This window comes from Bubalus bubalis, chromosome 9 (genome assembly GCF_019923935.1).
Source record: "Bubalus bubalis isolate 160015118507 breed Murrah chromosome 9, NDDB_SH_1, whole genome shotgun sequence".
Lineage (NCBI taxonomy): Eukaryota > Metazoa > Chordata > Mammalia > Artiodactyla > Bovidae > Bubalus > Bubalus bubalis.
Window position 1 is genome coordinate 96,865,529 of NC_059165.1, and position 21,097 is coordinate 96,886,625.

The 21,097-nt window shown below is 40.7% G+C and overlaps 1 protein-coding gene and 2 long non-coding RNA genes across 14 annotated transcripts in view; 1 reads left to right on the forward strand and 2 right to left on the reverse strand.

Annotated features, from left to right (window-relative positions):
• LOC102403487 (zinc finger protein 266) overlaps positions 1–21,097 on the reverse strand; it is a 66,856-nt gene that overhangs the window by 18,089 nt on the left and 27,670 nt on the right. For 2 of the 12 annotated variants that reach the window (XM_045161869.1, XM_025293575.3), the window contains exon 1: positions 1,697–1,827. The exons of 1 other annotated variant lie outside the window; for it this stretch is intronic. The gene's annotated coding sequence lies outside the window, so the exon portion shown is untranslated. Of the gene's footprint in view, positions 1–1,641; positions 1,870–21,097 lie in introns of those variants that run through there. 9 more of the 12 variants (XM_025293571.3, XM_025293572.3, XM_025293573.3 and 6 more) reach the window with 7 other exon arrangements.
• Positions 1,803–10,478, forward strand: LOC102404871. Its single transcript, XR_006553619.2, has 2 exons — positions 1,803–1,891; positions 8,527–10,478. It is a non-coding gene; the product is annotated as an uncharacterized LOC102404871 (long non-coding RNA).
• On the reverse strand, positions 10,974–17,228 carry LOC123464568. Its single transcript, XR_006639602.1, has 2 exons — positions 15,202–17,228; positions 10,974–11,614 (listed from the first exon to the last, which is right to left on the reverse strand). It is a non-coding gene; the product is annotated as an uncharacterized LOC123464568 (long non-coding RNA).

The window sequence follows — 21,097 nt, forward strand, 5'->3', positions numbered from 1 at the left end:
ACAGAACCCAAAGCTGAGTCTCTGGGAAAAAAAAAAAGCATTAATGACAAATTACCATGGGGCATATGATAGGCTGCTATGCTGCAAGACTGATAGTGAAATTTGCATACTCTTTCCTGAATCACGATCATTTCAGGGTAGCTTAAGAATGTAAGTGGATAGGGCCATCTCCATCCCTCTGAAGATACGGTTATCTGGAGCTCAGCTTCGTATCAAGCACAAATCAACAAATACTAATTATCAGTCATCAACATGATAAATTAGCTCCTTTTGTGCAGAGGACATATATGAAAGCTACTAAAACTCTATGCTCTACAACAAGAGTATCAGTATCATCAACTGCCATTTATTGACAACCATTATGCACCAACTATCTCACTAGGACCTTTTAAGTCCGTTTTATATTTGGAATAACTTCAGTGTTTGAATTTGCTCTTTCAACTGTATATTGCATATGGTCTAAACACTAATCTGGGCTTCCCTGGTGGCTCAGCTGATAAAGAATCTGCGTGCAATGCTGGAGACCTGGGTTGGGAAGATCCCTTGGAGAAGGGAATGGGCTACCCACTCCAGTATTCTGGCCTGGAGAATTCCATTGACTGTATAGTCCATGGGGTCTCAAAGAGTCCAACATGACTGAGCGACTTTCACTTTAAACACTAATCAAGGGATTTCCCTGCTGGTTGAGTGATTAAAACTCTGCACTTCCACTGCAGGGGTCATGGGTTCAATCCCTGGTTGTGAAAATAAGATCCTAAATGCACACTAATGAAGTACATCTGATAAAAATTTAGGGTGCAGCTAATTTTGGACACTTTAAATGAAATAAGCAACATAAAAAATCTCATTTTAAATAGATTACATGCTTAATACTATAGTATATATTGGGCTTCCTTGGTGGCTCACATGGTATATGCCTGCAATGCAGATCCCTGAGCCAGGAAGATCCTCTGGAGAAGGGAGTGGCTACTCATGCCAGTATTCTTGCTTGGAGAACCCCACGGACAGAGGATCCTGGCAGGCTACAGTCCATGGGAGTCTCAAGAGTCGGATATGACTTGAAATACAATGAAGTGTTCGTTTTAGATGTACTCAAAGAAGATTCCGTTACACATACACACACAAGAGCCTTCTGAGATGCTCTTCCAGGGTTGGAATCCTCAAATCTGGCTCAAATAAAGTGGTCCAACTCTTTCTTAGATTAACTTTTCGTGGAAAATTACCCATACCCTTCCCCCGAATCACATATATACTAACATCCCACCTCATCTCTTCAAAATAATTTCTCAGAGCTATCTCAGAGGCTGACTCCTGGGCAACAGTCCCCAGGTAAAACACTGAATAAACCCAACTCTTTCATTTTCAAGTGAACATCTTCATACTCAAGAGGAATACAGCAGGATCACTAACTTCAAGATAACCAGAAGGTGCAGGGGCCTGAGTAACCTGAATCAAACAGTGGATATTCATGATCTCAAGAACCAAAGTCACAAAGGCTTTCGATTAGGGAAGCACAGTGAATGACAACACCCCGAAAACTCCCCTTACGACCTGGATGAAAGCGGGGCCTTAGGTCCCGAAGGATGTAAGAGAGAGGGGCCAGGCCTGCCCAAGGAGACCTCTCGAAAACTCGGACCAAACCTGTCCTTTAACGCGCTCCTTGTATCCCACAGCCCTTCCTGAACGCGAGCCTCACCAAGGACACGCTGAAACACAGGACGACCAAAACCACTCCCTCCTAGAAGCACGGAGCCGCCGGACGGAAGACCGACACACAGTGACGCCACTTCCGTTTCCTACTTCGGCCGTGGCGGGGTGGAGTTCTGAGATTGGGACTGTCACTCAAATTCAGCCAATGCAGAGAAAATTGCAGTTTCTCCCAACGTTGCGGGTGAGGGGTCTTGCAGTCGATTCAGTGGGTGGGGGGTTGGGGGGCGGGGCTGGAAGCAGAAACACTCCCAGTGGAGGATTCCGAGGCTAAAACTAGGCTCGTGGGCGGAGCTCCGAGTGGAGGGCGGGACGCATGCCCGGAAGTGATGGGGAGGCGAGAAGAGGCGCACTCCCCAGTTTAGGGGTCAGAAGGGCGAGGCATCCAAATGGATGGTACTCGAAAGCTTTTGTACCTGTCTGTTCTCAGCTCCCTGGAGCCCTTAGTCTCCTATATTGATAAACCTGTCAACCCGAGATATGGTCTATCTCCTCTATTCAATCAATCTCATATTTAACGTTTATTTTTGCCTTCTTTGTATAAAGTTAGGACACCGTGCTAAACTTAAATTATTGACTCCTTTGAGTATTCTAAGTAGTGACATTTTCCTGTAACCTTTGTATATATTGTGTTCAAGTATGTATTTCGGTTTTTTATTTTTTCGATCTTACCATACCGTCTAGGGCCTCCTACCCGAGAAACAGCTCTGATAACCAGGACTTCTTCACTCATTCAGAAATAGTTCTGTTTTCTCATTAATCATGTTTAATGTATATTTTAGTGGGTGGCCGCAGAGGAATTTATAAAGGTATTTTGAAATCCTACTTGTTAGCACATTTACGAAAATTGCTTATGTGCCTTATCAAATGTGTTTTATGCGTCTGTTAAACTGATAATTGTTTTGCCATGTTAATGTTTCATCAGTTGCAAATGAGATATTCACTTTTTACATAGCCAGAGGACTCTCTTCTTTAAAAAAACAAACAAACCAAAAAAACACAAAAAAAAAACCCTCTGGGTTTTCTCCTAGCCTTCCTTAAAAATTCTCTTCCAACTCTAGGTTACATACAGATTTTCTAATTTTCTTTTAAAATTTATATTTTTACGGACATTTTAATCGTGAAAGAATGTGTTTTGGCATGTGTTATGGGGTAGTGGTGGAGAAGGAAATGGCAACCCACTCCACTGTTCTTGCCTGGAGAATCCCATGGACAGAGGGACCTGGCAGGCTACAGTCTGTGGGGTTGCAAGAGTCGGACACGGCTTAGTGACTAACTACTACTAAAATTCGCATTGGAGAAGGAAATGGCAACCCACTGCAGTATTCTTGTCTGGAGAATTCCATGGACAGAGGAACCTGGCGGGTTGCAGTCCATGGCGTCACAGAGAGTCAGACACAACTGAGTAACTAACACACACACACACACACACACACACACACACACGGGGTAGTGGATACAATTATGTTTTTTCCTCCAGAGAGCGGATCCTTGACATACTAATTTGAAATTTCACCTTTATTCAATAAATTCCTGTATATACTTAATTCAGGTTTTAGACTCTTCTGTGTCAGTAATATTTACTTATACCTGTATCAGACTCTTTGATAACAACAGATTTATGTTATTTTAAAACCTAGTTGTAAAAATATAATGGAATTTTGGTTCCATTATAAAGTACCCTTTGGTTGTTACACCCCCATATTCCTAGACACTTAACATCCATGCTGCCATGATTCCACCTTCTGTCTCTATCCATTTACCTTTTCTAGACATTTCATGTAAATAAGATCATGAAACCTTTCATTAGTAATTTTTCCACTTAGTATATTTTTCAAGATTCATACGTGTTGTAGCATATATAATTTCTTTGTATTTCAGAATGATATTCCATAGTATGAATATTGGAGAAGGTAATGGCACCCCACTCCAGTACTCTTGCCTGGAAAATCCCATGGATGGAGGAGCCTGGTGGGCTGCAGCCCATGGGGTCGCTAAGAGTTGGCACAACTGAGCGACTTCACTTTCACTTTTCACTTTCATGCATTGGAGAAGGAAATGGCAACCCACTCCAGTGTTCTTGCCTGGAGAATCCCAGGGACAGGGGAGCCTGGTGGGCTGCCGTCTATGGGGTCGCACAGAGTCGGACACGACTGAAGCGACTTAGCAGCAGCAGCAGTGAATATATTGTTTTATTTACTTATAAATTGATGAATATTTGGATTGTTTCCACTTTGTGCATATTATGAATAATGGTGCTATGAAAACCCATATATATTCAAACATATTTTCATTTCTCTTGGGCCTTGTTGTTAGGGTTATCCAGAGAAACAGAACAAATATGTATGTATTTGTTGTATATATCTCCTATTATTATCTACTAGGGAAGGAAGGAAAACCGTATCAATTAAGGAATCAAAATAATAATGACTGCTTTTATTGATGACTGCTACTAAATCCCACCAAACCTTCCTGAGGTACAACATGATATGTGTCCCAGAACTTTCCACTCAATAGATGAAAAGACCTCAGCTCATGCTTTCTATGGGCCAGAGATGGTCCTAGAGAGATTAGCATCTCTTTATGTCTGAGTTGCACACTTCTGAATACAGAGCAGATTCCCTCAAATGTCCCATAATTTGGTATCAGAAGTTTCAGGGCAGAAAGCAGGAGGTGTTTGGCATGTGCGGAGATCAGTCCTGGGTGTTCATTGGTAGGACTGATTTTGAAGCTGAAACTCCGCTACTTTGGCCACCTGATGCGAAGAGCTGACTCATTTGAAAATACCCTGATGATGGGAGGGATTGAGGGCTGGAGGAGAAGGGGATGACAGAGGATGAGATGGTTGGATGGCATCACTGACTTGATGGACATGGGTTTGGGTGGACTCTGGGAGTTGGTGATGGACAGGGTGGCCTGGCGTGCTGCGGTTCATGGAGTCACCAAGAGTCGGACATAATTGAGCAACTGAACTGAACTGACTGGCAAGGTGTGTAGCTGGGGCTGAGCAAAAAAGTTGTCACAACTTCCATTGAAATAATTACAGGAGACATGGCTCAAGTAACAGCTGTAGCAAGAGGATTTTGAAATGGTGCTTGCCTTATCCTAATAATGCTAGACTGGGTGACTTACACAATGGAAATATATTTTCTAACAATCCTAGAGTCTGGAAGTTCAACGTCAAGGTCCCACCAGAGTTGGTTTCCTCTGAGGCCTGTCTCCTTGTGGGGTCCAGCAGCTGACCTCTCAAAAGCCAATAGACAAGTGAGATTGGTGGAAAGGAAAGTTTGCTTTACTTTGGATGCTGGCAACCAGCAGGGTGGCAGGGGGAGGGCAGATGCTTAGCAGAAGGCTGACTTCCTGCACTGACAATCAGTGGGCAAGAGCTTTTATAGACAGAGGGAGGGGCCTACATGCAGATATAGTACAGTCAGCTCTGATAATCTCCTTGAAATTGGTCATGTGGTGTCCTAATCAGATTCATCTTGTTTAAGTAGTTAATCTTCAGTTGCAGGATCGGTTTGTTCCCATTTCCTTGATGGCAGTTCTTGGAACTGTGACAGTTTATATCATGACTACAGTCTGGTCATCAGGTAGTTAACTTCTTCCACCTGATGTGCAGTTCAGTATCTACAAGATACCTCACAGGATACTGCTCAGGGTATCATCTATAATAGCCCTTGAGGAGGAACTAAATGTCCTTGACTCTGCTTAATATGACTATTAACTATTATTACTTGGCCTCCTTTGACAGTTTTCCTTTGTTTCTGCATTTTTTCATTTCTCTGATTAAGCTTATTCTTTGGCTAAAGTTGTTCCACAGACAAAAGGTAGGCTGAGGACATGGGGGGAGCACAGACCATAACGTCCTGCTCCATTTCACTTGGATTGCAGATGGCCACTGTCATGCCGATTCTGAACCTGGTCCTCCCTTCGTGCAGGTTTCCCTGGCCTCTCTGTGTGTTCTGACTTCCACTTCTTATAAGAACACCAGGGCGATTGAATTAAGGTTCACCCTGGTGACTTCATGTTAAAATTAACTACCTTTTGAAAGGCACTTTCTCCAAATACAGTCACATTCTGAGGCCCTGGGAATAAGGATATCAACATAAAATTTTGAGTGAACACAGTTCAGTCCATAATAGTACCCAAATAAGTGTAATATTATTAAATAAGTGTAATATTATTGTTAGTCATATGAAAAACATGCTGAAAAAGAGGAACCTGATGCTATGTTGACTGTGGTGTTTTTCTCTTTATATTTCTTTACACTGTTATTAGATTTGGGATTTTTCCTTAGAGACAAAAATTACCTAACAGCTGCATGTCATTAAAAGATATATGGAAAACAAGACATTCTGAGATTAACAGATGAACTGCAGCCATTAAACAAATTTTTGATAGTTACAAATGTTCAATTTGTGTAGGTGATGTTTCAGTTCAGTTCAGTCGCTCAGTCATGTCCGACTCTTTGTGACCCCATGAACCGCAGCACGCCAGGCCTCCCTGTCCATCACCAACTCCCGGAGTTCACTCAAACTCACGTCCATCAAGTCGGTGATGCCATCCAGCCATCTCATCCTCTGTCATCCCCTTCTCCGATGTTTAGTATCTGGCAAAAACTAGAAAAGAAGAAAATTGGAACATTTCTCTGCTCCCAAGTTCATTTTTTTTTTCTATTTTTTCCTTTTTTTCCCCACAAAAGATGAAACCAGTTTCTTTCTGATGCTAATAATAGCAATGGTTTGATTGACTCATGCCTTTAAACATTTATTAAATATTATCTTCTAGGTACTGGTATAAGACTTGGAACAAAATAAAGGCACAAATTTCATTGAGATTATATTCTACTGGGAGAAAGGAAATAAAATAATACATAAATAAATGGTAAAACCAGATTTTGTGATAAATCCTAATAATTAGGAAAAATATTTTAATATGTTATTACTTAACTATCTAGAACAATTCCATGTGTGGATCTGTTCACGTCATCTATGGTGTTACTCATTCTGATATAACATGTTTGAGGAAAAGGAAGGAAGGAAGAAAAAAAATGTAGGTTTGTTCTTGGAGAGGTTCAGTTGGATGTGCCTGTGAAACACCCCACTAATATCTACTTGGCAGTGGCATGTGTTGGTCTGTTTCTTGGCAGTAGTAGGGAGAGAGAATTGGATTTTTATAGAGAAACAGGCCAAGAAGACAGACATGCTTGGCTGAGCCTTACTTAGGATGCTTCTGTTCTTGGTTTGTCCCTCACTTCCCAAGAAAAGTCATTTCCAACTCCTGACCCCCATTAATCACAAATAAGCTCTCCAGGAACACTGTCCATGTTGTTGAAGATCGCACTCCAAATGGCTAATAGGATTCATTGTAGCGAATCCTGTGCTGTGTTGCCCATTTCTCCCTTCAGAATTAAAGTCTTATTTTTCCAAGCATAGAGATCAAGAGCCCTGAGCCTTCTCTATGATAACTGCCCTCAACTAAAGAAAGCAGCCTCACCTGAGATTACACCACTCAGATCTCTTGCCGTGGGAGCATAAGTGACGACCATCTGTATCCACCACTGTGTTTGCCCTGAGGTTGCTCCTGCTCCCAGCCACTGACTGAGGAAATGGCAACCTACTCCAATATTTTTGCCTGGAGAAGCCCATGGACAGTGGACAGAGGAGCCTTGTGGGCTGCAGTCCATGGGGTCGTAAAGAGTCAGACATAACTGAATGACCAATAGTTTCACTTTTCAGCACAGCTTGAAGTTCAGTGGCAGGAATTCCCTGGTGGTCCAGAGGTTAGGACTTGGCACTTTCATTGCCACGGGCCCATATTCAGTCCTTGGTGGTGAACTCAGACCCTGCAATCCAGGCAGCATGACAAAAAAAAAAAAAAAAAAAGTTCAATGGGACTTTTGTCATGTCTCTAGAACTGTTACATTTTTGGTGTCCAGGCATCCAAAGCTGCAAAGGCCATACGTATGTAGAGCTGGAGCACAGACTCCTCACATGTCTTACCAGGAGTGATATTACAAGGGTTCACTTCAGCTTCCCATCCTTGATTTCTGCATCCATATCCTATAAGCTGGAGATAGAGCACATTATGCTATCTGTTGGTTTAGAAGTGTATGGTGCATCCTGTGAAGTATGTATGTACCCAGACATGCCTGTGTATTTAAAGGCTTGCACTACATACCATCATTCTTCTTGAACTTAAATGTATTCCCATAACTTCCCTTAAATTTTAGTTTTAACCCTCCCATTTTAGATACTCCGTTTATTCTATGTTTTATCTCTGCCCTCCCCTTTCTTGATAAACTTTACAGATGATTTGTTTGTCACATTGTATCTCCTCAATACTCTCTTCAGCTGAATCTACCTGGTTAATTGTGGCCCCTGCCCCTCAGCATGTGCTGTGCTCAGTCATGTTTGACTCTGCAACCCCATGGATGGTAGCCCGACAGGCTCCTCTGTCCATGGAATTTTCCAGGCAAGAATACTGGAGCAAGTTGCCATTTCCTACTCCAGGGGATCTTCCAGACCCAGGGATAGAACCTGCATCTCTTATGTCTCTTGCGCTGGCAGGCGGGTTCTTAACCAGTAGCACCACCACCTGGAGCCCTCCCTAATATCAATAAAGGACTCCATGTTTTAGTTCTTGTAGGAATTAAACATTCTTTAGGGGATACCTGGTCACTTTGAAGTCAAGTCAAAGAATTTCTCCTTGGAGAACATACCTTTTTCTCCCACTGCTGCCTACACACACAACTTTGGTAATGAGGAGAATATAGCCCTTGAGATAACAATATGTACTGTTGCCCCTTTGCTATAGTTCTGTGACCCCAGCCTTGGTGAAAACCCAAATGGGTTTCCGCAGGACTGACTGCAGATAACAAGAAAGCTTCGCTGATAAGCATCAGAGACGGTGTTCCAGTAAAGGCTGGTGGAGTAAGAAGGAAACAAAGCAAGATGGTGGGTATTGGGTTTTACCTCTAGAATAATGAGGCTGGGACAGTCCCATAGTTATTTAGTCTATGAAGGGGAAGTCTATAGTTAGCAGGTACTTTAGTTCTCTATATTGATGTTTCACCTTACCCACCTCACTGTGTCCACACTGTGTCCACTTTGTCCACAATCTACAAACAATGTAATTATTACTGACATTCGGTACTCATTTCATTGGCTCATTTTACCATTCTCTTTAAGTGTTTAAGAGAATATCAAGGAGTAGACTGCCTTGTCCTCTTCATGAATTAAACACAAAGATTTAGTGTTTAATGTAGAATATCCAGTTGGCTGTAGTCTTAAAATGTATATTCTTTACTGACTTAAGAAATGATCCTTAGCTTCCTTATCTAGTGAGAGGCTCTGTCCTGGCTGCTAACCACAGTAATGGCTCTTACATTCCCTCAAACGCATTTTAGACTGTAATTATGGTTATGATTGCTCTCCACTGACCTATTTTTGAGATAAATTATGATAGCAAACATCCCAGTAATAAGCAGAATTACATTTTTAGAGTAAGAGTTACTTGTTCACGATATATTATTCTTTTAAAATATATGTGTGAGTGTACTCTAATTTTACTATTCTATGTCTATATTCAGGCATATAGTGGGCTTGGAGGGTCCTTTGTGTGTGTTACAGTTGATACTTAATGGTCTCAGTCTTTATTACATATCTAACACTTGCCTGTGTTGAGCACCTAATATGTGCTAGCACCATGTAGGTCACTGGAAACACAATAATGAGTAAAAATGGTCACGACCTCTGACCCACAAATAAATATAAAATTACCGACATGAGAGTCACATCAAGAATAGTACAGGATACTTGACTTGTGGGCCTCACGCTCTGTCCTCCTCACCCTCACCCTGTTCTCATCTCACTGGATGCTCATATCCCTTCCATTACCAAGCTCACCAACCCCAGGGCAACTGTGAATTCTGTTCTCTCAGGCCAAAATGCTTGCCCTTCCCTTATTTCCTCTGATTAGCAATTACCTGTCCCTCTTCTCAGAGCTCAGTATTCTTATTTCAGAGAGGTCTTTTCTATCCACCTCTCCAGACTAAATTTGCTCTCAATGATTTTTTTTTCTCTTAATTGTATTCTCGGCAGCTGTTCACATGACCCTGTCCACTCTTCCTTCTGAGTATACTATTGTTTAGTAAATTCTCAATTTATTTAAAAAAATGTTACTTGCATTCTCTAGGTATAATAGTACTGAGCATTTTTTCTGTCATGGAGACTGTAAACATTTATAATCATCCTAAATTTGTCTTATTTTTTCAGGATGACTTAGAGAGCTAAAGCTTAGGCAGTTACCCTCAAGGAGAAGGAAGAGGAGAGCATTCTTTTAAAATTCTTTCGCCTTAGTCATAAGGGACATGGCTCCCTTAAGCTTTGTGTTAATAGTGCAGTAATGTATCTCACCTTTCTTTAGATCATAAGCTCATAAGTATGCTTTTCTTAGGTTCTATGTTAATAATTTTAACAATCTATTTTGCCTGGGAACCTGCTTCTCAAGCAACACCATATCTCATCCGGAACCTGTTCCTTCTGGCTCATCTCACTGTACTAATGTTATCTCAGGATGCATGCCTTGGGAAAGGGTCTGGTAGAAATTTTACAAACTTGAGGTAGTCTTTATATCTATTCTCAGCAGCCAGCTGAAAGGTATATAAAACCCTGCTAAAATTCATGATGTGGGCACTCTTCTGTCCTTTGCAGTGTCTTTGCTGGAAGCTTTCTCTATCACTGTTACTTTAATAAACTTTGCTACACGAAGCCCTGAGTGACTGAGCCTATGTCTTTTGGTCCCAGAATGAAATCTCCTTTGGAGGCCACGAATCTGTTTGACACCAATCACCATGCTAGGTCATCATCTTGTTTGACTTTTTTATAGAAGCTTGGAACATTTTACATTAAAATTTTCTAAATAGTGATATATATTATGTATATTATATATATAATGTGTGTGTATATATATATATATCTGAACTGGTGATTAGCTGTGGCATTTGGGATCTTTAGTTGGGACATTCCAATTCTAAATTGTGGCATATGGGATCTAGCTCCCCTGCCAAGTTTCCATCTTGGTAACCCTCTGCACTGAAAGTGTGAAATCTCAACTACCAGGGAAGTCCCCAGAATGATCTTTGATGGCTGCCCCTGTTTAAGGGGAATAATGATCAGTGATACTCATGCAAGACATATTGTTAGACACTGACATTTATCAAATGCCTGCTATTTGTCACAAGAACCATGCTAGGAAAATTACATGCATCATCTCATTTAATTAACTCATCAGTCTTACAATGTAGGGGATATTTATTATTCCTGTTGTAGGGGTGAGGTATTTACAGCTAAGACAGGTTAAGAAACTTTGTCAAGGTCACACAGACCTTAAGTTGGTGAAGCAAAATTCTATTCAAGGAACTTGCACTCAAGATCCCATTATCTGAATGACATCTCTATAATTTGAAAAGTTATGTATCAAAAATATTAATAACTGTCACAAAAGTAATAGTAATAATAGCAGCCATCACTTCCTGGGATCCTCCTCTGCCACAAGGGTCTTTTTAATTCTCACAAAGAAGGTAGTAACGATTTTTTTTTTTTTTTTTGGTTGAACTGGACCTTGTGGCTTCCCGTAGTGCTTTCTCTAGTTGTGGTGAGCAGGGACTACTCTTTTTTGTGGTGCATAGGCTTCTCATTCTGGTGGCTTCTCTCATTGCAGAGCACAGGCTCTAGGTGCATGGGTTTCAGTAGTTACGGCACACAGACTCAGTAGTTGTGGCACATGGGCTTAGTTGCCTCATGGCATCAGAATCTTCTGGACCAGGGATTGAACCCATGTCCACTGTATTGGCAGATAGATTCTATCCACTGTACTAGCAGGAAGTCCCGAGTAACCATACCTTTATAAATTAAAAAAAAAAAGGGAATTTAAATTAAGCATTAACTGTCACAATAACAGGGAGGATCAAGTCATAGAATTAATTTTGTCTGAGTTGGGATACTATGTCCTAAAAACTATTATTAAACTATTTGAATGAAAGAGCTATAGAGTTTTAAAAAGATTATCATGTAGCAATATTAAATGTCTTTAATCATTTGCAACTGTCATACTATAAAAATCAGTTCATGTCTATAGCTTCATATAGAATTAGAACCAGTGAATAAACAAGTTCCTGCTGTACAGCACAGGAAACTAAAATTAATATCCTGAGATAAATCACTTAAATCACAATGGAAAAGAATATGAAAAAGAATATATAATTCACTTATTCACTTTGCTATACAGCAGATATTAACATATTATAAATCAACTATACTTTAATAAAAACAACAACAAAAGAATTAGAACTTGTGATAGGAGATAAAAAAGTTTTCAGCTAAATATTTTAGCTGAAAAAATATTTTAAATGCAAATGGTCCTACCATTTGACTGGGTGAATCACTATCACAAGAAGGACTAATAGAGTGTAAAGGATATCAACCAGAAGGTGGAATCATAACTGATAACTAGCTGAGTTGGCACTTGGCTGTTAGGTGAAACTTCCATTTGTCTTGTTCCCCAGCAGACACACAGCTACATGGGAGCAGGAAACCATATGGGAGAATGTTTCTCCTCCTGGACCTCTCAGGTCATCCTAAACTGCAGCCCCTCCTCTTTGGAGTGTTACTGTCCATGTACCTGGTCACCATGCTTGGGAACCTGCTCATCATCCTGGCCATCAGCTCTGACTCCCACCTCCACACCCTCATGTACTTCTTCCTCTCCCACCAGTCCTTTGTTGATATTTGCTATGTCTCCACCACTGTCCCCAAGATGCTTGTGACATTCAGTCACAGAACAAAGACATCCCCTACACAGGATGTTTCACTCGGGTTTATTTTTTAAAATGATTTTTGCAGGAATGGATGGTCTTCTCCTGACCGGAATGGCCTATGGTTGGTTTGTGGCCATCTGCCAACCCCTGCACTACATGGTCATCATGAACCCATGTGTGTGTTGCCTCCTGGTTCTTCTGACGTGTTGGTTCATCATTTTCTGGTTGCTCTGATTCATATTCTGTTTAGGCAACTGACATTCTGTACTGACACTGAAATTCCACATTTCTTCTGTGAACGGGCTCAGATTATCAAGGTGGCTTGCTCTGACACTTTCATCAATAACATCTGCTTATATGTGGTCACTGCCCTGCTGGGTGTGTTTCCCCTAACTGGAATCCTCTTACTCCCAAATTGTCTCCTCTTTAATGAGAATGTCCTCTGCAGCAGGAAAACATAAAGCTTTTTCCACCCGTGGGTCTCACCTCTCTATGGTCACCTTGTACTATGGGACAAGCCTTGGGGTCTATTTCAGTTCTGATATGACCCATTCTTCCCAGAGAAGCTCTATTGCTTTTGTGATGTACACTGTGGTCACCCTTATGGTGAATCCCTTCATCTACAGTGTGAGGAACAGGGATGTGAAGGGGTATCTGGGAAGGCCCCTCAGCAGAGCTCCTTGTCTATGATGGGTCACTGGCCTCAGAACTAAATGGACATCATGAGGCTCAAAGACACATTGTGAAGTTAAACATCTTCATCCTTTTTTGACCCTAAAAGACATGCTTCGTTTCTTCTATTCTCAAAGCTCCTGACATTTATTTGTTGTTGTATCAGTTTCTCCTTAACACCCTCATCAGTAATTCCTTCTTTTCTTTCCTATTTGCAGACCACACATTTCTATCCTGGGCCAGCTTTCTTAGAGCCATTCCAGTGATTTCCAACATTAGATTTGAAGCACTTATATAAAAGGTGGCATTGTTTTCCCCACAATTATCCTCTCAAATGTTGATATTTGTCTCCTTAATTTGTTGTTTTTCTATAAAAGAATAGGAATGAAAATCACACAATACTGATAATTAGCTTCACACACCAAGACTGTTCTTATTTTTTTATGTTCAGTCATGTCCAATTATTTGTGATCCCATGGACTGTAGCACACCAGTCTTCCCTGTCCTTCACTATCTCCCAGAGTTTGCTCAAACTCATGTTTATTGAGTTGATGATGCTATTTAACTGTCTCATCCTGTTGCTCCCTTCTCCTCTTCCCAGCATCAGAGTCTCTTCTCATCAGATTGTCAAAGTATTGGAGCTTCATTATCAGTCCTTCCAATGAACATTCAGGGTTGATTTCCTTTAGGATTGACTGGTTTGATCTTGCTGTCCAAGGGACTCTTAAGAGTTTTCTCCAGGACCACAGTTCAAAAGCATCAATTCTTTGGGGCTCAGCCTTTTTTATGGCCCAACTCACATCCACACAACTACTAGAAAAACCACAGCTTTGACTAGATGGACCTTGGTCAGCAAAGTGATGTCTCTGCCTTTTAATATGCTGTCTAGTTTTGTCATAGCTTTTCTACCAAGGAGCAAGCAATTTTAATTTCATGGATGCAGTGATCATTTGCAGTGATTTTGGAGCCCAAGAAAATAAAGTCTGTCACTGTTTCCATTTTCCCCCTATCTATTTGCAATACACAGTAATAACCATAATAATATTGCTCTGTAATAAGGTATGCTGAATACAAAGGTAACACTTTTCAATTCACCTGGAGACAGTCCAGAAAAATTTTTTTAAAGTATATTTAACAGGTTTATTGAAGGATCATTTATATATCATGAAATTCAGCCACTGAAAGCATAAAATCAATGGTTTTGGTAAATTTATAGTTATACAACCTTTAATACAATCTAGTTTTAGAACACTTCTATTACCCTAGAAAGCTCCCTTGTGCCCATAGAAAAAACTTGGTGTGGTGTACACTGGAACTTTCTGTATTGTTTATTTTCTTGGGAAAATCTGAACTGTTTCAAAAATTAGAAGTTTATTTAAATTAAAAAAGTGACACTATAACATTCCATCAATGTTATCACCAAAGACATAAAATTCATTCTGTCCTATTAGATGTTGGGAAAGTTCTAACTCTGGGAGGTGAGTGTGTGAAAGGGTACAGAAGGGGACAATGGGGGTGGTAGTAACATTCTTTGTTTTGGTCAGTGTGCTGGTCACATGAGGCTGTTCCACAGTGAAAATGTATGGAGGTAAACACTCATATGTACTTTCTGTATGTGGTATTTTATTTCAATAAAAAATTAAAAGCAAAAAAAAAAATATATATATATACAAAGTCCAAATGATCTATTAGGAATATAGGAGGTAGCTAATAAACTAATGATAAATATAACAGTTCAAAAGTGTTATGGGAAAAGTGAAGCAGGCAAGAAAAAAAGAGAATGTACTACAGACACGTGCACAATGGCAAAGTAGTCTGGGGCAAATAACAGCAGAAAAGGAAAATAAATATACCTTTTTACCAAAAAATATTAGAAAAACAATGTTATGATCCCCCATCTCCACCCAAAACCTTTTGAATACATTTTAACTACTGGGCAACTTCAAGAATGTTTTGGTTGAGAACATACAATTGAAATAGGTCTGCCCTCTCCCACTCACCTTTGTAGATGGGAAGTGGCAAGTCAGACTTGTTCCAAAATCTGTGTATTGTATGGGTCTCCATAGATGTGTGTCTTCTCAGAGAACCACCACTAGGAATTCAGTCTTCAACAAAATAAAAAACCAAAGAGCAGTCTAAAATGGTCATCTCCAATGGTATTAGAATGACAAAGGTGGAAAGTTCCACAGTTCTTATGTGTGAACCAAACCCACCATCATGATAACACCATGGATGAGAAGTATAAAACCTGAAACCACATACATCAAGTTTGTGAGTCTGGCATTAGGATCTGGCATTCTTTTGGAAAGATTTTATATGTCATTTGTTAACTGTGAAGTCACACACAGACACACACAAACAGCTATTTCCCAGTAGAGATTCTGTTTAATATCACATTCCTCAAACTGGGAAACCTTGTACTGAACAAGGTCAGACATCTGTTTATTTTCCTGCTGACTGCATAGGATTTTTACTTTTTGTTGTTGAGATATATTTCATGTACAATGAAATGCTCATTTAAGAATTCAGGCAACGAGTTTTGAAAACTGAACATACTTGAGTAAACACCAGCTACAAAAAGATACAGAACATAATCTTCCCCTGAAACCAACTGTCTGTTCTAGTCCATCCCCTCACCTCTATCCCCAGACAAGCACTTTCTAAGTTACTAGAGACAGTATTCAGTACACATGTATTAAACCCTTACTCATTGTCATGAATGTCCTGATTATCCCCTATTGCTTGGAGAAACATTATGGGGAGAAGGATGATTAAGTCCCCCTATGGAACAATGTACTATCTCTTTTATTTCTGTCAAACATTCCTTTATATGGTTTATAGAAATATTAAGTGGAGACACATCTAACCTTTCCTATTTTGAAGGACTAGAATGTTTTATCCAATTAATCCTGTATGTAGAAATGCTTTAAAGTCTACATTGTCTCATTAGGATCTCCTTTTGAGAGTTTCTGCACATCATGGGCATTTTCTGTATCTTTTGATTACCAATGGCATAGAACCTTGCACAGAGGAACCCAGTGACTTGTGACTAACACATACTGCATTTCTTCTCACGAATATTTTTTTTAATTTATTTTTTAATCGAAGGATAATTGCTTTACAGAATTTTGCTGTTTTCTGTCAAACCTCAACATGAATCAGCCATAGGTGTATATCCCCTCCCTTGTGAACCTCTCTCCCATCTCCCTCATCCCACCCCTCTAGGATGATACAGAGACCTTGTTTGAGTTTCCTGAGACATATAGCAAATTCCCATTGGATATCTTCTCATGGTTATTAAAGGATACCTAGATATTGCAAAATCACTCTTAACATTGTTTGATGTAATTACACAGTCCCCTGTGGCATGTAATAAACACACATGTACAGGCCAACACAGAAAACAGAAACATAAATTTAAAATGCTCTAGTGCTATAGAGAGCTTCCCTGGTGGCTTTATATCCAACTGAAGGAATCTCCATAGGTCAAAACTCCAATTTGTACTTATCCCCAAGTCCCTATGAATATCAACCCTGTGCATTTCCAATTCATGGTGTTCAAAAGGGCCAAGTCTAATATATAGTTCCAACTCCATAACTTAACTAGAGGAATTTATTTCATAAAGACCAAGATAGAAAGTATAACAGTGGTTACCAGAAATAGACTAAGGGACAAGAAGAAGTTATTATTTAGTAAGTACCAAGTAGCAATTTGGGATGACAAAAAACACGAGATGGATAGTGGCAATTGTTGCATAACAATAAGAATATACTTGGGAATTCCCTGGTAGTCCAGTGGTAAGTACTCTGTGTTCTCATTCCCAGGGCCCAGGTTTAATCCCTAGTTGGGAAGCCAACATTCCACTAGCCTCATAGCTGCCACACCTACCCAAAAATGTATACTTAATGCAACTCGACATAACTGCATACTTGGAATACCAGACCATCTGACCTGCCTCTTGAGAAACCTATATGCAGGTCAGGAAGCAACAGTTAGGAGTGGACATGGAACAACAGACTGGTTCCAAATAGGAAAAGGAGTACATCAAGGCTGTATATTGTCACCCTGCTTATTTAACGTCTATGCAGACTACATCATGAGAAACGCTGGGCTGGAAGAAGCACGAGCTGGAATCAAGATTGCCGGGAGAAATATCAATAACCTCAGATATGCAGATGACACCACCCTTATGGCAGAAAGTGAAGAGGAACTAAAAAGCCTGTTGATGAAAGTGAAAGAGGAGACTGAAAAAGTTGGCTTAAAGCTCAACATTCAGAAAACTAGTATCATGGCATCTGGTCCCATCACTTCATGGGAAATAGGGAAACAGTGGAAAGTGTCAGACTTTATTTTGGGGGGCTCCAAAATCACTGCAGAGGGTGATTGCAGCCATGAAATTAAAAGACGCTTACACCTTGGAAGGAAAGTTATGACCAATTAGGTAGCATATTCAAAAGCAAAGACATTACCTTGCCAACAAAGGTCCGTCTAGTCAAGGCTATGATTTTTCCAGTGGTCATGTATGGATGTGAGAGTTGGACTGTGAAGAAAGCTGAGCGCCAAAGAATTGATGTTTTTGAACTGTGGTGTTGGAGCAGACTCATGAGAGTCCCTTGGAATGCAAGGAGATCCAACCAGTCCATTCTAAAGATCAGTCCTGGGTGCTCTTTGGAAGGACTGATGCTAAAGCTGAAACTCCAGTACTTTGGCCACCTCATGCAAAGAGTTGACTCATTGGAAAAGACTGTGCTGCTGGGAGGGATTGGGGGCAGGAGAAGGGGACGAGAGAGGATGAGATGGCTGGATGGCAGCGAGTTTGGGTAAACTCCAGGAGCTGGTGATGGACAGGGAGGCCTGGCGTGCTGCAATTCATGTCGGACATGACTCAGCGACTGAACTGAACTGAACTGAACAATAGTTAACACAGTAAATTTTACATAATGTACGTCTTACAATAGTAGAAAATTGTGAGTAGAGAATTACTAACAGTAGTATTTAATGGATCCTCCAGAAATAACACATCTGGGGAAAAAAGTTTTAAAACCAGCTTGATTGGCAGTGCCTCTCTTAGAGACTCAGCTGTATAAAATATCTGTGCAGAGGACCCTAAAGTGCTAGAGGTTTTTTTCAGTTCAGTTCAGTCACTCAGTCGTGTCCGACTCTTTGTGACCCCATGAATCGCAGCATGCCAGGCTTCCTTGACCATCACCAACTCCTGGAGTTTATGTAAACTCATGTCCATCGAGTCGGTGATGCCATCCAGCCATCTCATCCTCTGTCGTCCCCTTCTCCTCCTGCCCCCAATCCCTCCCAGCATCAGGGTTTTTTCAAATGAGTCAGCTCTTTGCATGAGGTGGCCAAAGCATTGGAGTTTCAGCTTCAACATCAGTCCTTCCAATGAACACCCAGGACTGATCTTTAGAATGGACTGGTTGGATCTCCTTGCAGTCCAAGGGACTCTCAAGAATCTTCTCCAACACCACAGTTCAAAAGCATCGATTCTTTGGCGTTCAGCTTTCTTTACAGTCCAACTCTCACATCCATACATGACCAAAGGAAAAACCATAGCCTTGACTAGACGGACCTTTGTTGGCAAAATATCTCTGCTTTTCAATATGCTATCTAGGTTGGTCATAACTTTCCTTCCATGGAGTAAGTGTCTTTTAATTTCATGGCTGCAATCACCATCTTCAGTGATTTTGGAGCCCCCCAAAATAAAGTCTGACACTTTCCACTGTTTCCCTGTCTATTTCCCATGAAGTGATGGGACCAGATGCCATGATACTAGTTTTCTGAATGTTGAGCTTTAAGCCAACTTTTTCAGTCTCCTCTTTCACTTTCATCAACAGGCTTTTTAGTTCCTCTTCACTTTCTGCCATAAGGGTGGTGTCATCTGCATATCTGAGGTTATTGATATTTCTCCCGGCAATCTTGATTCCAGCTCGTGCTTCTTCCAGCCCAGCGTTTCTCATGATGTAGTCTGCATAGACGTTAAATAAGCAGGGTGACAATTTACAGCCTTGATGTACTCCTTTTCCTATTTGGAACCAGTCTGTTGTTCCATGTCCACTCCTAACTGTTGCTTCCTGACCTGCATATAGGTTTCTCAGGAGGCAAGTCAGGTGGTCTGGTATTCCCATCTCTTTCAGAATTTTCCACAGTTTATTGTGATCCACACAGTCAAAGGCTTTGGCATAGTCAATAAAGCAGAAATAGAATGTTTTTTCTGGAACTCTCTTGCTTTTTCCATGATCCAGCGGATGTTGGCAATTTGATCTTTGGTTCCTCTGCCTTTTCTAAAACCAGCTTGAACATCTGGAAGTTCACAGTTCACATATTGCTGAAGCCTGGCTTGGAGAATTTTGAGCATTACTTTGCTAGTGTGGGAAATGAGTGCAATTGTGAGGTAGTTTGAGCATTCTTTGACATTTTCTTTCTTTGGGATTGGAATGAAAACTGACCTTTAGCTGTTTATTTAAAATGGGTATTTTAAATGAATTAGTAAACCAAAACTCAGATTCTTAGAAAAGGTTAGTTTTTTAAAAAACTACTAAAGTCAGATTGTAAATGGAGAAATGTAGCATATGAAAAAGGAGAATATAAAGAAACTGGTTAGCTGGTTATTTCAAGACTTAATGCACTGAACAAAACATCTCACACAAAACATTATTCTTTGTGTATGATGCACTGGGACTTCAAGGTTGTAAGGGGCTTTTCTCCATTTGTGGTGCAATAGCTTAGTTGCCCCACTGCATGTGAGATGCTTGTTTCCCACCCAGAGAATAGATCTGTGTCTCCTGAATCTCCTGCATTGCAAGCTGGATTCTTAACCACTGGACCACCAGGAAGTCCCACAAAACAGCATTTTAAAATACCCACATGCAGGGTCACTTCTGTAGGCAGCCTGCTGGGGGCGGTCAGTAGTCTCACAAGTACAGCTGCCTCAGTCATACAAAAACAGGAATTCCCTGTTCACAGGCAGGTACCAGAGAGTGGGTCAAATCCAATGGGTCATGCAAGGACAGTAATGGGCAGACATCAGTGACAGTCAGTGCTGGTGGGGAAAGGTGAACTTTATTTAAAAAATGTTTTTTAAATTGGAGAGTAATTGCTTTACAATATTGTGTTGGTCTCTGCCATACAACATGAATCAGCCATAAGAATACCTATGTACCCTTCTTCTTGAACCTCCCTCCCAACACACACACCATCCTACCCCTCAGAACCAGGTTGAGCTCCTTGTGTTGTACAGCAACTTCCCATTAGCTATCTATTGTACACATGGTAGTGTATATGTCAATGAGTGAGTTGCTCAGTAGTGTCTGACTAAGTGATTTTCCAAGTTGATCAGTTGTGTCCAACTCTTTGGGACCCCATGGACTGTAACCCACCAGGCTCTTCTGGCCCTGGAATTCTCTGGGCAAGGATATTGGAGTGGGTAGTTGTTCCCTTCTCCAGGGGATTTTCCCAACTCAGGGATCAAACCTAGGTCTCCCGTGTTACAAGCAGATTCAAATACCGTTCTCTTAATTTGCCCCACCTCCTCCCTTTCAGCCTCGGTCCAAAAGTCTGTTCTCCAGGTCTGCATTTCTATGGCTTCCCTGTAAATAGGTTGACAAATATAAGTTTTTAGGTTCCATATGTATGTGTTTGGAGAAGGAAATGGCAACCCATCCCAGTATTCCTGCATGGAAAATCCTATGGACAGAGACCCAGGCAGGCTACAGTCCATGGGGTCACAAGAGTTGGACATGACTTAGCAACTAAATCACATACATAAGTATTAGTCTGCAATCTTTGTTTTTCTCTTTTTGAGTTACTTCACTCTGTGTAACAGGCTCTAGGTTCATCCACTTCACCAGAACTGACTTGAGTACGTTGCTTGTATTGGTGAG